Source organism: Anser anser (genome assembly GCF_964211835.1).
Source record: "Anser anser genome assembly, chromosome: 3".
NCBI classification, from domain to species: Eukaryota; Metazoa; Chordata; class Aves; order Anseriformes; family Anatidae; genus Anser; species Anser anser.
Window position 1 is genome coordinate 96,845,011 of NC_139722.1, and position 13,000 is coordinate 96,858,010.

Consider the following 13,000-nt stretch of genomic DNA (forward strand, 5'->3'; position numbering starts at 1 on the left):
ACACAAAGAACCAGATTTCCAGTTACTGTGTGGAGAGAGCGCCAGATTCTGGATTTTGTGATTAAATTATAACATGCGAGCCAGTGAAGCAGGAATGAAGATCATCTCCAGAAATGTGTTTTGATGGAAAGATATTGTGATTTCAACCAACAACTAGCGTATGTTTAATTTTAGCCATGTGTGTTAAATATGCTGCATTTTAAGCTTTAGCTGATTAACTTTGTTGGTTCTTTCTGGTAAGTTTGCAGAGCATCACCTGTCCTACCCCTTATTTATGTGTATAGAGCAGAAGAAGTAGAAGTGGGTATGAAAATTCACAGGCTAGAGCATTACCTTAAATCAGATGGGAATTGAGATATTAAGGGGAGGAGGAACTATGCTAAGTTACAGCTGAAACACTTCCCCCTGTTAGCATCTGATAAACCTGACATTGAGTGTCAGTTTTAAAATGAGAGAAATGCAGAAGGGCATTGCAGGGAGCAGGCCTGTCTGCTGCAGATGCCCTTGCTGTGCTTCCAGGACCTCCTCCTCCGAAGGGTTTAATAATTGTGCCAGACTCTGCAGCTAGCAATAATACAGAGCTAATAGCTTTGCAGAAGCAATGGGGAAAGGGGCACAGTCACGTCAACTCATCTCACGGCAAACATCACTGGTGGGATGGGCATGAAGGCAGAAATTTGGGGCAGATCGGGTCACAGCTGGTGCAGAGTGGAGCCAGCCCAGAGAGGGGCAAGCAGGGAGGGGGCAGGAGGCCAGCTCCTTCCCAGAACGTTTCTCCAACGAAATGGAGGCAGAGAAGAAAAACAACAACGAGCAGAGGGAGATGCCAAGGGAAGAAGCTTAGTTTGGTGCATAATACGAGTCCCAAAAGGCAAGGGGAAATGAGGAAAGGCTCTGTATTCCTCCAGTGGAAAATATTAGAGCATGCACTCAGTCTGAAATGCCCTTATTAGACAAACAGCAGCCATTCCTCTTTTCCTTGCCTCATTTTTTTCCATTAAAAAAATAAAATAAAATTGGCTGGTTGATGTGATTCAGCTCCTGAACTGGCTTTTCTAAAGGTAACACTTCCTGCCTGAGGTACTGTTTCTGGCAGGATGGATTTCCTGGCTGAGATTTTCAAAGTCACCTAGGGAACCCATGTGTTCACACATGCACTGTGAATATAAGCAGGAACTGTCATCTGAACTGCATGAGCAGATGTGAGATATTCTTTGTTTCCCTCTTTTCACATCCTCTTTATCTGCTGCCTCTTTTATCTGTCTCTTTGCTGTTTTCTTCTTTCTTCTCTTAGTCTCTCTTTTCACTAAGACTCCTCACATTTCACTCCCTACTGATTTTCTCTCTCCTTTTCTGTAAAACTACCAGCTTCTTCCATGTCTTCGACTTTCCTTTGTCTCCAGATGCTCTCTCTCCATTCTCACTGCTTTGTATCATCACCAACTGTCCCTTACATAAGAACTTATGTAAGAACTGCAATCTTCCCTTCCCAGTATTGAGGCTGTCAAGCTCACTGTTGTCCAAGCTGCACACAAGAACATAACAAAGCTGCAGAAACACCCTCTGCCATATTCTTTGGGCTGGTGGATCAGGGAGGGAGACTGGGTGAGGAAGAATTGGCTTACGCCTGCTTTTATTGGTTACAAATCACTATCTAAATAAACTTTTGAACACTGACACATGCACCAAGTTGTCTCACAGTGTTTCAGATCTTCTACTGGCATCGTGAGAGTGCTGCAAGGACAGACTCGTGCCTTAACTTCACAGTTTCAAACACCTGCCTAACTGAGAAGAGGAGAATTCTTTCTGCCTGCCTATGTGTGCAAATGTTGACGTGTACCCGTGTGTACCACTGATTCACAGCTTCCTCCCCTGTATCCAGGTTGTTTGTGTGGTGAAATGGGAGGGTGCACTGAGCTCTGTCCCATCTGGGCTTGGACTATTCTCAGGAATGCAACTGTGTCTTAAATGCTCTTCCTAGTTTGGAACACAACAATGCTGAAAATAATTAAAATCAGGTATCTGAATGCTCTTTTGCTTCATTATCCAGAAGAAAACCATGCACTGATGCTGAGCCATGCAACATGCGATTATGCATTCAGCTACAAAGGCAGAAAACATCACCATTTAATTAGTAAGTGTCTAAAAAATTATAATCATAGATCACTTTTAAACATTCTTTAATGAAAAGAAAAAAACAACTGATGTCTTACTATATATCCAAGAGATGCAGTTTTTAGATCTACAGTTTAGCCTAACACCCAAAGCACAGCACAATCTCTTACTTTAAAATATTTAGGTCCTTTGAGGTCAGGGCTTCTTTTTTGCCACAGTTTGTTACAAAAAGCTGTTAGAGTCTGCCAATTCTGCAGTACAGAATTTACAGCACTGGGTCAAAAGACAGTTCCTGGAGGAATTCAGCAGCCCTTTGTAGTAAATCAGCAGTCGTGTCTTTGATAAATGCCTCCTGAGCCCAGCAGTAGCTGGTCCTCAGTGCTGAAAGATAAAACAGTAGACTCGTATGAGGCATGTAGTTTAGTGAAAGACGCAGAGCAACAAGGAACTGGTGAACAACTTCTGAAGAAGTGATGGTTAGCCCAGCACTCGTGAATACTGAACTGAATGGTGAAGGAAAATGCGAGGGAATCCTGTCGGGGCATATGAATTTGGACCTGCTGCTCAAGTATAAAATGTGCAGCACCTTGGAGAATAATAAGACTCTATCCCAAATGAGGGATATAAACATTTTTCAGAGGAATGAACCCCTCTCCGGACCTTCCTACTCTGTCTGCATCACGAACTGCTGCATTCAGCCTGTTACATGATAATTCTGTTAAAATGTAAGGCCTGTAAGCACAGAGCAGGGGTTCATCCAGGCCCCATTTCAGTACTCTAAAGGATGGTCCTGCAGCTGCAACCAGTACAAGCAAACTTATAGGACCACTTATAGCAAGTTTATAGGACCACTGTTCACAAAATGCTCTTTTTTTGCCTCTCATACTCAAGTCTCCTCTGTCAATCAGCTGCACAGAAGTCGGTGAGAATATTTTTCATGGCCTTAAATAGTGGGGCCATAAGAAGATGCCATAGGTTAAAGAGGTACAGCAGGACTACTGGCTGGCTGGGGAGGATGAGGCTGCAAGGTGAAACTTCTGCGCCAGCCCTTACCGGGCAGGAGCAGGGCTCCTCTGGGACATGTCATGGCAGCTCAGCATTTCAACACCACGAGAGGACAGGCAGCGTTGGAAGCCATGGCCCTGTGTGCAGCCTGTCAGTGCCTCATCATTTTAACCTCAGAGAGTGAGAGCTGATGAAGTCATCGACTTCCATGGGCAATCAGTGTGCTGGTGCCCTCGGCAATGGGGCAGGGTAAGGTTTTGGATGGCTGGAGTGCTTTGTCGTTGCACTAACTCATGAGTTTCTACCATTGGAACAGTATGGGAGAGGATGCCAGTGACTACAGGAGATGGAAAATGCATCAGTCATATTATTCTTCTGGCTGAGATTTATGGGCACATCTCATTAAGACTACATTGGTGGTGTAGACTTAAATGAAAATAGGTGCGAGAAGCAGCTTAATTTGACAGCATTAAAATTTGTTCCCTGTTGGCAAACAGATCTCTTTACTTCTTCTATTATAAAAAGTCAGTCTAGTTTAAAAAAAAAAAAAAAAAAGGATTAACTCCCATCCAAGTCATCAGAAAAGTAAATCTATTTAAAAAAAACTGTATTAGCTCTCATCCAAGCCACCAGATCATCATCCAGGTACTGGAATCATGCTAGGAAAAATATTATTTCATATTCTTTTCTTCCCAACTCAGTATCTGGCCTCTTTCCACCAGGAGAGGGAAGGCCTCCATCTGAGAGGAATGGCATCAAGCCCTTTTTTGCACTGTTTTGAAGATTGCTTGTTATAATTCCCTTATTTGTGAGATTCCATGTACATTATCTCAGGACCAAATGCCCATCCAGTCTGGTTCATTAAAGTTTTTCTGAAAATGCCATAAGATTTCTGGTAATATGGTAAATGGTCTGCTGTACCTACTAATGAGGGAGATGTGTCTTTACAATAGGAAACAGAGCACGTGAGTATTTCTGAAAATATTTCAGTAACTATGCCCTTACAGTTAAGCCAAAACTGTTTACATACGACCCCCAGACACTGGATAAAAGTGACTGTATTCAGGGCTAGGTATTTACAGAGGGAAGTTCCTCCAGATTAATAAATTAAACCAGAAGAGATACAGAGGAAATATTATTTCTTGAAAATGAATATTTACAAGTTCCCTCTGTGGATTCACACTTAATACACACGATGCAGGGTGGAACTATTTTGTGGTCTGGGGAAGGAGATGTTTTAAAACACAATAAAATGCCAGGACTAATGAACTACTGAGATCTGCAGTGTCTCTTGCCTCTTTATATCTACTATACATTACTAAATACATTAAAGCAAAAATTTGTGCTTGGGGATAAATAAATAGAGACATAAAATGCATCATCACAGCATACTGTAAGGCCATTTAAAAGCTTTGTTGTTGTTGTTGATATAAAATAATATAGTCTACCTAAGGCTATAACTGGTTAACTATATCCAGTCCCTGGAAGTGTTCAAAGCCAGGCTGGATGGGGCTTTGGGCAACCTGGTCTAGTGGGAGATGTCCCTGCCCATGGCAGGGGTTTGGAACTGGATAGGCTTTAAGGTCCCTTCCAATCCAAACCTTCCTATGGTTCTATGATTCTATGGTTCTATGGTTCTATGAACAGGAGTATATGAGCTAGAGTATATGGATAAATTAATACAGATGAACATAAGGTTTATAAGGAAGAGATCTAATGGTCTCTACTATGCTGGTGCATGTGAGAAAGAGACATGGTTAATAGTATAATTCTGGAATCCAGCTCTGATGAAGAAGTTTTCAAGTGCTGTTCTAGTGTAATCTAGCCTACTAAAATATTACTTTTCCCCTTAAACTCCTATGAAAGCCTATGACCTATGGTTCTCTTTAGATACCAAACAAAATGCTGAATGCATTTTCTCTCCCTCCCTTTTTCACTCCTTTTCCAGGGACATGAATGACTGGCACGATCCTATTTAGCCCCAAGAGCCATTGCCCCTGCATGCTCAGCCAGCTATGCTCAAAGGTGTGGAGGAATCAGACTGGGTTCCTTCAAAAAGCCCTGCTTATTATCTGAGTGTTTTCTCCTTGAATACAGTAGTCCTTAGTATCCTCTTTACACATCTGTACAGAAATATTAGACAACTTAACCTTAAATAGGAAAGATAAAATGGAATAAAATTTTATTTTTCAATCTACAAATCAGAAAATGATGGTAAAACTTAAATTATAGAAGATTCTGTCTATGTCTTTATAGAAGATTCTGTCTATGTCTGTGCTCTTAAATATCTTATTCACATTGCTGAGTATGTAGGTATGCACACATCCAACTTGTTACAGAGTATAGAAGTATTTACCAGCTTGGCCATATTTTAACTTTTGCATTTGAGAACCAGGAGATTTGCTGGCTGAATTTCAACCACCTGAGCCTTGAAACCCACAGAGAGGCAGCTCTAAGAAGCAAGCCAGAAGTGAGGCCCTTTCCCCACCTCCTTCTCCGCAGTGCTCCCTGAGCACACAGCTTGTCTCTGGTCTGTGCTATAGCTTACGTAAACACATTTCTAACTTTCATGAAGCTGATCTCAGACAGCGTGAGAGAATAGAATCGAAAGATATAACAGCAATGGATGCTTGAGAGCCATACATTTTCAAAAGATTGTTTCACAGGCTGCCACTCCTCCCTTATTGACTCGTATCCCCTCCTGTTCCAATTTCCATGGCTTTGCAATCACATCCATCTACTTTTTAACATGCCTTTCTCTCCCCTGTTGCTGTGTGAAAGAGTCCCACAAACCACAAGATAAACTAATCCAGGGCCAGGTTTTCTGAAGTGCTGAGTTCCCATTTAGGTCCACAAATACCTACCAGATTTGCAGCAGTTTGGACTGTTGGGTATTAAACATTTTTGAAAAATCTAACCTCTATTTATGTGTTTAAATAGGATATGAGTTCTTTCAAGATTTTGGTTGTAGTCCAGGGTCCTGGGATCCCTTGTCTAAAACTGATGATATGCAAGGATGAGGAAAAGCAACTATATGCAAACTGCTAACAAAATAGTATACCAGCTTGTGCAGACAATTATTTTTTCCTTTTCTGGAGTCTGTTTCATTCATAACCTTGTACTATATTATTTACAACAGAAACAAGTCAGAATGAACTACAAAAACAAGTCCAAATGAGCTAGGTGGAGAAGCGATTATTGACTACCTTGCTAGCAACTCTGAATTTGTGAATGAATTTCCCTTTAATGTAACGGTTTTGGTGTAATAGTTCAGCTCCACTAACCTCCAAGTGTCTCACTAGAATATTTTCTTTCTGCAGAATGCTAAGAAAGGAGGAGGTGGCTTCCACAGCATTTTGTTTTTAAGTACAACCTGATCTAGTGGGTGGCACCCCTACCCATGGCAGGGAGGTTGGAACTAGGTGATCTTAAGGCTCCTTTCAACCCAAGCCATTCTATGATTCCATGACTCTATGATGACAGCCCTCTCAACCTTCATGCTCAGAAAAATCTCAGATCTCTCAAAATCAGGGGGGTTTAAAAACACTTACTAACTTGTATGGTTAGAAATATAGCCTTCAAAAAAGCAAATATGGGGACTCCCAGATAATCCTTTGGGTATAGGAACTGAAAGCTGACTTGTAAAACTCATGATAAAATCCTCAGCGCTAGCAACATTACCAATGTGAATGTTCCTGCAAATAATGAGAGTTTCAAGAAAGCACTTAAGAAAGAATAGTGTCCCTGTGTGCAAAATATTTTTTCCCATAAAACTGCTATAGGGCTTAACTTTGTATGTAGCTGCCAACAAGAATTAGTCAAGAACAATTCATGTCAAGCTATCCTTATTTGCCACTCCACGAAGGCAAAAGACTGGGCAGAAGAGCAACACAAGATATTATATCTCAAATTCAGAAATTTTTTTTGATATTGTCTCAAGTGACATTGCTATGAGCAAATTAGGAAAATAAGATGGCAGTTGATCCAAGACAGATGCCTATAAGATTCAAAACTACTGCACAAAATTTGCTGAAAAATAATAAATAAATAAATAAATAATAATAATAAAAAAGTTTAAAAATAAATGGGAAATGAATGGCTCACTGTCAGACTACAAAGCCATATAATGTGGCATTTACTAGGCATCCCTCCTCAGCCAGTTAAATATTTTAATTAATAAAATTGCCTGTTACATTTTCAAACAATGGGAAAGTTTAGAGGGGTTGCAGGCACACTGAAGAAGAAGACTAGAGTCAGAATGACTTAGAAGAAGTGGTCAACTGGTCTGAAAAACAGAGTAGGATGCAGTTCAATATGGACAATAGCAAGGCTTTAAACAAATTCAGGAATAACAATTTGCACAAATTCAGAGAATGTTGCAATTGGAAAAACAAACAAACAAACAAAAAATCATATTGCATCATATAAACACTTCTGTTGGAAATATGTAAAAATCCTTCTTTTCTGAATAGTGCTGCCAAAACTGCAAGTGAAGCTCAGTTCCTAGTAATAGTCACTATATTTCAAGGAAGAGCTAAACCCATAGAAAGAGAGAAATTACAAGAAATTATAATAATCTTCAAACATATACAAAGTAGTACAAGAAAGAATGGTCTCAGAAGGACTACAAAAAAAAAGGATCAAAGTAACAACAGTGGAGATTTAGGATAGTTTTTAAGAAAAATTTCAATAAAGATAAAGAACAATTTTTATAAGAGAAATAAGACAACCAAAATAAATAAATTATATCATTAATGATAAAATAAAACAATATCATCTCATTGTGTACCACTGCTGCTGAAAATAATCAAAATAATTAGTTTGAATAAGCCACATCATGTGCAAACTACTCAAGGAAACTACTTGTGCAGTCCAAAAAGTTTGCAATTAGAAAGGATAGAGGTAAAAGTAAGGGAGGAGATATACATTTTAGCAATTGTTTATGGTATATCAAAAAAAAAAAAAAAAGCGAACAGTCCCTAGATTATTTTGTTTCCAAGTATTTGTTTTCAGTTATTATTTCAGATTGTCTCTATTATGCGCAGACTGAAATTAACTGAGTGGTTGTTTGTGGAATTGGAATCAGAGATATAAGTAACTAAATGAGTGTAGGGTGGTCCACAGGGAGAATTAAATTTTTGTCTACTGGTAGATAATTCTATGCTGTTTGGGTTTTTTGAACAAGTAATGAGTATAAATGCCCCAAAAGATACCCGTGAGAAATTTTTGCTTGTCCGTCAGAGGATCTGAAAAGCTGAAAAGAAATTCAACTGAGACCACGTAAGTTTTCCAGAAAAACAATCACAGGTGAAGCTGGATATTATTTATATTGTCTTAGAAAGACAACAAAGAAACAAATGTTTCTACAAATTAATAAATTGGATCTTCTATGGGAGTAAAAGGTTCACCGTCCCATTTCTCCTTTTTTTATAACACCTTCAGGTGTATAGTAGCTATAGTTTCACCTTAACACACAGACAAGCTGAACAGATTGCAAAAAGATGGGAATCTCACTGAACTTGTTTTTAGTATTTTCTGTTTCTGAGAAATCTAAAAATTTGACAAGGAAATTAAGAATTTAATTGAATCTGCTTATTCTAACAATAGCCAAAGGCAAAGAAGATGTACTGATGTTAGATAATACCATTTCATTTCTTCCCTGTCCTGAAAGGTGATATGTGTTAGAACTAATGCCCCTTGGCACAAGAGTTTGCTGGAATGTACTGGTTTAGCATGGATCAGTGATCTTAAAGCTTTCCAAAGTGGGTGCAAATGTCAGTCCACTGAGTAATGAGCACCAGGGAGGATTGTTCCCTACAGGATCTGTCTAAATAAATACAAAACTACTAGCTGTCAGTCTGAAAATAGGGTCAAAGGCTATTTTTTTCATCTGATTGCTTGTTTGTCAAGCATACAAAACAATACATAAAAATAAGGAAATGAGGAAATAGCGACCAGCATATGGCAGAGCTTTATGAGATAGGTCAGACCGTGTGGAGAACTTTTCCTGAACAGTCATGTGAAAGTCATGAAAATTATTTTCCCTGTCAGAAAGAAAGCAATTTGTAACTTCATTGTAGACATGCATTTGCACCAATATTTGGACCCAAAGAGTTTTCAAACAAATATTTTGGGAGGATTTGAGAAGTGAAGTCCATGTAACTGAATGACTGCTCATTTCTGATGAACGGTGGATTACTCTATAACAATGATTTTTTTTCTCTTGTGGTCTGCAAAGTGCCATGCACTACTTTTTCTCTGGTAGTCTTTGAAATGTAACAAAGAAGCAAGAGGAAATTGTACATAAGCTTAAATGCAGAATGCCGTACTTTCACTAGATGGATGCTAGAGGTCCAGAAGCTGAAAATATTTGAAAACCACTATACTAAGCAGTAATCAAAGCAAATAGTTTACAAAAAAATGCACAAGTTGAAATATATTCACCAAGGAGCAAGTCCATCTTTCACTACCTTCTCTGAGAACTTGGATAACGCCCTGATTCGAACCCCATGGGAGTCAATGGGAGTCATTCAGAGACTTCAGTGGACATTGGACCCACCTGTACTTGAAGAGCAAAGTCATTTTATAAAGTTTAAATTTGTTTACAAATACTTCATATATGGGAGAGGAACTAAATTCATCAGATAAATATTTTGCTTTAAATAATTTGCCCTAAATCCAGTGCTTAACTGATTTCCCTCAAAACTTCTGTATAATATCTGCAAGCCTAAACTGTAAACTAAATGGAGTAAAACTGAATTCCAGCATTCCATGGAGTTCTTTTTGAAGGTTTTATATGTTATATATATACACTATATTCATATTTAAAACAGCTGTTTAACATATGAGGATTTTACTACTTAGTTTACTTCTACCATTTTTCCATTAATAAATTCACCATATATGTAGGCTTATGAACAGACTAAAACAGACCCAAATGTTCTAAATACACAGTCAGTTCATTAATAAATGATAATAAAGCAAAGGAAAGCATACAGTTTTTCTATTCATGCTTGCTGAAAATATACAAGAGAAACAGATTGATATCATCCAAGCTCACAGACCACAGGAATAAAAACATGTAAGCCTTCATCTACTGAAAAAAAAAAAAAATCATATGTTTTAAAAACGCTCCAAGAAAATTCCAGAAGAAAATAATTACAGACGTCTTTTCCTAGTTCTGCTCTTACTCTATTCTCAGTGTCAGGTAATGCAGGTATATTTCCTAAAACAAAAGCACACTCTAAGATTTTCAAATGTACCTCAGGATCACCCTGGCTGAAACCAGCTGCATGTCACTGCAGTTCAAACATATAAAAACTAAGGCACCAAAAGCTACTACTCTTTTAAGAAAGTCTGGGTCATAAAAATGCCTGCTTTCAGATTCGTTGTTAATATCAAGCCTAACAACCAAACTTTATATAGTTCACCGCCAGCACAGACACACTCACCCTTTCTACTTAGAGTCAATGGCAAACTGTGCCGCAGGTCTTCTCCGGGTGGAGATGACAAACAGATGAGTTCCCACACTTGTATTCACTTGGGTTCTTTTTGGCAATTTTAGATGAATTCAGAGGTCACTGGAAAGTGAACCCTGACAGGACGGAATGCTTAAATTACAAGGAAAAAAGCAAACAAACTTGACCCCTACACTTCGTGATGACTCTGACAATTGTGAAATTAAAAAAAAAAAAAAAAGGAAATTGATGAAGGTTTTATAGGAAAAAAAACTCATTGTGCAACATGGTATTATATTGCTTCATTTAAAGGAGAGATTAAAATCCACTGTATCTTTCAGGTTTCCTAATTTTCCTCTCCCCCTAAAAATTCATGGACTGGGGACAAATGTGGTGCACGCTAAGCATTCCAATTGCTTTTGAAAGGAGCATTTTGCTAGTGGAAAATGTGCTGTCTCTTTGATTGCAAATGTAGTTGATTGTGAGGAGAATGAAAGGATGACCTATGACATGACCTGCTAGCACAATAAGGTCATTTTTTTTTCCCCTCCTCACACAAAAGATAAGAGGCTGACTGCTTACAAAGTGTTCTGGCAAATGGACAAATTAGGACTGCCTGGACTCCCGCTCCGGTCAGGCAAGTTATTCTAAGTGAAGATAAGTGAAAGTTTGAAATGTTTTGAGGAGGAGGCAGACTGCAGGCTTTCATTCCTTCCCCAAATAGATGGATTGTGAAGGAACAGAGCCGGGCATAAATGGCTTACCCAGGAGTTTCAGGTTTCAGACATGAAGTTTCTGTAACTGAGCAGTAGAGAAGAGGACAGGGCAGCTGCTTGGGTGCAGTATCGGCCTGGGTTCGGGACAGCAAGCCTCTGTTCGACTCCCAGGTTGACCATTTGTTTTCTGAGAAGCACCATGCAAGAAATAAACAGGCAGGTAAAATTCTCCTCTGAGATGCCAAGATGTAAGCCAGGTCCTGGGTAAAATTCATACAGCCACGTCACCATATCATTACATTTGAATAATGCCTGCCCATTCAGGACAACTCTGGCATGAAAATTTAACTTTATGACTTTCAGATCCAAACGTACATCTCTCCAGCCAGGTCAGTGCATGGGCAAGTTTCCATCCATGTGCACCCACGTGTATAAACATATTCTTGGTCTACTCTCTAACCAACATTTCAAGCTCTGCAGGAGTCAGAAAAAATATTTTCATACATTGGTGGTGTGTTATGAGATAAAAATTATCTGTAAGTGAAAGGGTTCAGATAGGACTGTGCTGTTCATTTATATACCTAGCTAGAAAACTGAGATGCTTTTTAGCGAAAGTAGGGTAAGGTTTCAATTGAGCCTTTAGCACAGCTACGGTTTGGGTGAAAGTTCCCTTGTTCCAACAAAAAGCAGTGTAAAGCTCAGTCATTTTAGCACAGAATTGCTTTGAGATTTGGATTTTGAACCTTAACCTTCGGCGCAGAATTCCTGAGTATGAACTCATTCAAAAGAAAGCCAAAACAAAGGTTTTTGTGAAACCCAGGAAGCTTGAAACACCAACTTTCTAAGTGCTACAAAGCAAGCTCCAGAAAACCACAGAAAAGCCCAAACACCACAAAAAAATTAAACAGACAGAGAATGTCATTTTCTGGAAACACTTCATTCTGCCTACAAAACTGGCAGGTTCTCTAATTTCTGTTTGATCTGCTTCAGAAATATACAGTATCAGTAAAATTCCATCTAAAGTTTATCCAGCACACACCTGGTACCAGCTGCAAATCAAGAGATTACCCCATCGAAAGCAGAATCTTAACCACCCGCCATAGGGTGACAGGCCAGATATACATTTTCAACACATTCATGAAAAGCTATCAAATGTAGTGCAATGTGATTTCACTTCACAATTTTTTTATTTTTTTTTTATGGAAATGGAATATTCTTTGGAAATTCTGGAAGACTTGCAAAATGAGAAATGTATCCCAGCATTGCCCTGATGAACCAGATTCCCACCATCCGACAGAATGTCGCTGTCAGTTCGTTTGGGCTCTGGTCCAAAGGAATCTTCAAGCAAGTATTCAACTCTGAGCATGGCAGCAATCTTGTCCAAGGATTCATATGTTTTAAATGAAGAATTTCATTGCTTCTCAGAGGCTGGAGTTACATTAAGAGATAAGCAAGAGGTAAACCTGAAGCTAACTCTTGCATAAAGTACAAGCACAGACCTTTTATTTTTATCATTTTTCTCAGTAATCAAAATGAACATATAAATGAAATTCTTAACCCGGTTAAAATCAAGTGTATGACATGAAATAAGCAACAGTAGTGAATGAGCCCCTACACAAGGCACACAGTTCCCATTATCTTCTGGTGGAAACTGTGGGAAAATTCAGTCCTATGTATCTGTCAAGCCAAGTCTTCGTCTGTGACCAG